The following is a 5,211-nucleotide window of genomic DNA, read 5'->3' on the forward strand; positions in this document are numbered from 1 at the left end:
CTTAAGTGGTCAACAAGAAGGAAGGGCAATCCATCCATCCATAGGAGATGATTAGAGAAAGAAAGTGAAAGTATTATTTTTATTATTTTCTTTCCTTTTCTTTGCATGGAATGAATGAAAATAAAAAAGGAAGGAGAAATGACCGCTGCTACAAGTTTGGGGAGAGGAGTAGTATTTATGGAGTAGTAGTAATTATTTTTTCTCAATCAATCCATCCATCCATCACGCTGCGCTACGCTGCGCTGCGCTGCTGGGGGTGGTTGCATCACGGGGAGGCTGGCACGCATTTATTATTGTTTCTCAATCAATCCATCCATCACGCTGCGCTGCGCTGCGCTGCTGGGGTAGGTTGCATCACGGGAAGGCTGGCACAAGAGTAGTACTATTTGGCACGTCTCCTTGGTAATTGAGTACTTGAATGCATGCATGACGCGTCGGTAATTGCACGCATTCATGCTTTTGTCGCGTGCGAGAGGGAAGGTGGATCGGATCTGAGATTGTGACACGCTAACCCGCGGGCCCCATGGTGATTAATGCCCCACCTCCACCTCCACCTCCTCCTTCACGGTACTATATAAACACCCACCCTTAACCTAATCTCCATCTCATCCTCTTCTCCACTGCGCATCCAACCTCCCTCCCTCCCTCCTCCAGAAATCTAATCTCTCTCACTCGTATCAGCCGTTCGCCACGTCCATCACCGGTGGTGGTCTGATGGCCCTTGGTTCGCCGGCCGATCGTACGAGTGATCTCCTTCCGCATCAGCACCGATGAGATTCAGTCGGCGGTCACATCGTCTCGTCGTGCAATCCAAGCTACAGATTCTTCTTCACGAATGCACGACGCGAGTGGATGTGCGGGCTACTACCGCTAAGGCCTGCGAATGGCCCATCCTATCCTATCCTGGTGGCTTCGGCCCGCCACCAAAATGCAGCCCAGGTACGTGTTACCCATTTGGGCCCACCTTCCAGTTCCCATTCATTCACCACCCCAAGCTTAACCTAGCCGCTGTCCCTCCACAGCACCGCCGTCATTTCCGCTCGAGCTAGTGTCCCCCTCGACGGAGAGGAGCAGAGCGGCTCCTCCTCCCCCTCGACGCCAAGCCAACCAGCAGTCAGTCAGGTGAGCTGCCCCCTCCCCCCTCACCTTCCTCATCATATACATTGGGGATCTAGTTTCCTTGTCATTTCCTTGTGCTTGGCTGCTTGCTTCTATCCAACCCTAGGTTGGTTGCTGGTGGTGCCCCCTCCCTCCGTTGAGTTTGATATGATTCTATGTTACAACATGTTCCCTTAAACATTATTCCTTGCAGCATCTCATTAGCTTTCATCTCTGTTTGGTTTTGATGCAGGCCAAGCCAAGCAGCAGGCAGGTGAGCTGCCCCCCTTCCTCTTGATCTTCCCCCTTTCCTCTTGATCTTCATGACAGGGATCTTGTTTTCTCACGGGATATTTCTTATGCAGCCCCTCCTAAACTCCTCCTGCTATTAGTACAAGGGGACTACTTCCCTCTGTTCCTTCGCAAGATGAAGTAGGGCACCGAACCCCCCTCCTAGCTTCTGAATTTGATTTTAAAGGTGACCCATTCTCTTTTGCAAGCTCTTCTCTTGTTCCTCGCTGGACGCATGCAAAAAAAAGCACTAAGTAGGAAATGTGCCGTCTGCGGGAGGCCCTCCCCTACCTCCTCCTGTCCTCCTTTGAGGCTCATCTTTAATAGGCTTGACATTTTTTAGAATCAATTCATGTTAACTCTTTCAAATCTATAGTCAGTATTTGAATGTAATAGTCAAATGAAGTATCTTCTTGCCATTATAGTTTATATATTTTTTGCAAGCTTGTTGACTTTATTCCTTTGCTACTGCATATCTAAAAGCAGTGTCGTGTTAGCATTAAGGCAACTAGTAATGCACTTATTTATCAGCTGAATTATGTGCTAGTATTCTTTCTTTCTTTTAATGTATGTTTTGTTTGTCTGTTTAAATATGAGTCCTTCCTCTTAATTTCCCTGTTTACCTTGCATTGTTGTCTTTTCTATGCAATTTGGATATCGGTTGGGTTGTTGGACCATCTTCAAGATTTAACTTCAAAGTGCGTCTGCAAGGAAACCAAAAAATCATGGTAAGCTCATTGTTTGCAGTCATTTCCTTGTCCAATTGCAGCTGCTATATGAGTCAGTTTGTGTGCTGTTATCTGATGTATATTATGTTAAACTTTTGTATTTGTACTGATTAATATTTGGTGCCTGTTCTGTAGAATTCAGTCAAATGAAGCATACATGTGTAAAATTGTCATCTTGTGATACTAGTGTTGGGAGGTTTCGTCAAAGATTTTTTGCTTTAATGAAGCATATATTTGTAAAACTCCACAGCATCTCGATTTATAGAATGGATGGCAACTAAAAATTATTGCTCATGTCTTACTCCACATCTTGAGAAGATGCTTTTCTATAATCAACTCTTGTTTTTTATCTCATATTGGTAGTCAGTACTTGAGTGTTGTTTGGGGACTGGAACTTGAATTTTATACTCCATCTGTCCCATTATATAATGGCATGTTTCTACACTACAGTAGTGTTAAAAATGATCTCAAATTAGTGGATGGATGAAGTACTTAAGTGAAGCATACATTTACAAAAAGCCTCTTGTCATTCAAGTATTAGTAGATTTTCCTTAAGCTTATCTGATAACAGTATCTCATTAGCTGGGAATGCAGCTAATAATGCACTCCGTTATTAGCTGAATTATGTGCTTGTGTTATTTGTTTTCTCTGTCTGTTTGTAAAATATGAGTACCAGATGCAGCAAATCTGTGAATCAATAAGTTTCCTGTAATCCAATATTTTGTATGTTATATTTATAAAGGAAAATCATAGTGAAGTAAAATAAACATTTGGGAAAGAAATTAACTTCTTGTGATCCTATTTTCCAAGATGTTCCTTAAAGTTGTCCCTCTTTATTCCTTGCAGCTCCATCTATGAAAAAATCTCATTAGCTTTCTTCTCTGTTTTGCTTGGCAGATGTTCGAGCTAGTAGCTTGCTTAAATGGGCCGGACGGAAACGAAACCTGAGGTTCTTCATATATCTTGTTTCATTGTTATTGTTTCAAATTGTTGAATGTGTGTGTAAAACCTGCTAATCTTTGTTGTACATTTGTTTCCTAGTATCTCAAAGCAAATGCACACAATGCAAAGGAAGCTGCAACGGCTTTGGCTAGGGAAAAAGTGGTGCACTTGGTGCAGTCATCATGTGAAGTAATCTAAAATTAAGATTGTGTCTTTGTTGGGTGCTTGTGAAAATTCCTGTGTTTCCTTATGGATACAATGCAACAAAGAGACCTCCTGATTGGGCGACTGCTCCAGCCGGATTGAATCGAGAAAAGTTTATCAAAGATTATCTTTCAAATGACTATCTGCCAGCAAATGCATCTAAACAGCAGTTTGAGAATCTTTACGGGCAACTTCATTAGTATCATCTATCTATTTCTCCTCACTCATTGGAGAGCAACAAAAAGTGCAACATTAGGCCAGAGATTGTGGTTGGTGGGAAAGTTATCCCTGAGGAGAAGCATGATGGGACTCCAGTAACATCCTATATTGATAAAAATATGAAAGTGAGTTTCTTCTATCATGTTCTAGTTTCTTTTATGTGTGTTGGTAGTTTGGTTGGTTATGCTTTTTCTGTTTGGTTACAACCTGATGTTACTTCTGATGGTTCCACATGCTATGCATCTATCCTTATGACTATTATTCTTTACTTTGTCGAATACATATCATATCATACGTGTGTGGGATTCTAGGAAGAAAGGAAGTTTCTTGGAGTTTCTCTGACAGAACTGTTCTGGTTACGTTTTGGCTTGGAGAGTGTATGCTCTTCTAGTTTTGTTCAAATCTGCAAAATGGTGCTACTTTTGTGATGAACCTGCTATTGTGTTAGATTTGGGACATATTTGGACATTTGTGCTGTCTAAATAACATTCAACATATTCTACTGTGTAAATCCAGAATTTTGTTTGTTTGAATCCTTTAGATATACTTTCTTTCATGTGATATATTCTAAATAGTTTTCGGTTTGGCTGCAGGGAAGATACAAAATTTGGAACTGATTCAATGGAGGTGGGAGTTGATGTTCTCGATGCTATTTATCAGAACGCTACTACCATGGATGAGGATACCATGGATGAGGATGAAGAATCCGTGGCAGCCGTCCACTTCCTTCTTTTACTCTTTGGTGAAGCGCCGCGGTCTGAAGTTTTCAAGACAATCATCTTTAGCACCATCACAAAAAAAAGTTAAGCAGTGTCAGCCAATCGGTCTTGTCTATGACTCGCTTGCTAAAAATTGGAATAAGTTGTGCAAATGTGCCTGCTATCTATGGCTGATGGTTCTAGAGGCTCTCATGGAAGCAAACTTAAGGGTTGAGAGACCAAATGTAATAAAACCGGCTGAACCTCATCACATTTTGGTTGGTTTGTTTAAAGAAATGACAATACACAAACGAAAGGCCCAACACAAGTGTAGCTCAATTGCAATGGATAACAATCTCCACGAAAGGCCCCCTCATACTAAACATTTTTATCTTTGTTCTTAAAACTCATTTTCTACACGAATAATTTTAACTAGTACAATTTTTCATTCTATTCAGCACAACTAAACATATAGTAATATATGTTAATATTAAGATACAATATTATACTTATGTAATTTTATCAATGATATGATTAAACACACATATATTAAATATAAGGGATCCCTAAATATAAATTATACATTGTACAAAATGTCGTTCGTTAAACTTTTATTTGAGATAATGCCTCTTCAAAATCATTGGTTAAGACTTTAGTGATTTTATATAGCAAAATAGGAAGAACATGATATGTCTTTGTAGATTTATTTATTCCACTTAGATGAATTAATATTTTATGTATGTCTTGTATCTATTTAAGTATTCTTAAATATCATGGCTTAGAGCTCTAGAGGGTATAGAAGTTTCTAGAGTGCATGGTTGTCTACTCTAGGTGTAAGTAAATAAATGTTGTAGTTTCCATCCTAAGCAAAGTTGGTTGTGATTCTTCTACTTTTCTATGAACCCAAAGGCTGCCATAATAGCCACCCTATTACGAATGATGTTTAACTAACCCCAAAATTCATGAATCTAGCATGAAGGAACTCGATACTTTCATCGTCTAAGGAATTATGCAAACGCTAACATTCTTTG

The 5,211-nt window shown here is 40.1% G+C and overlaps 1 long non-coding RNA gene across 2 annotated transcripts; it reads left to right on the forward strand.

Moving 5' to 3' along the window:
* The first annotated feature begins 620 nt into the window (after positions 1–620).
* On the forward strand, positions 621–4,503 carry LOC119357323. Of its 2 annotated transcripts, none has more exons than XR_005172197.1 (7): positions 621–939; positions 1,023–1,122; positions 1,313–1,372; positions 1,464–2,117; positions 3,015–3,066; positions 3,159–3,607; positions 4,076–4,503. It is a non-coding gene; the product is annotated as an uncharacterized LOC119357323 (long non-coding RNA). The 2 variants fall into 2 exon arrangements; XR_005172196.1 differs by having other exon boundaries at positions 1,352–1,372.
* Positions 4,504–5,211: the final 708 nt, after the last annotated feature.

Source organism: Triticum dicoccoides, chromosome 2A (assembly GCF_002162155.2).
Source record: "Triticum dicoccoides isolate Atlit2015 ecotype Zavitan chromosome 2A, WEW_v2.0, whole genome shotgun sequence".
NCBI classification, from domain to species: Eukaryota; Viridiplantae; Streptophyta; class Magnoliopsida; order Poales; family Poaceae; genus Triticum; species Triticum dicoccoides.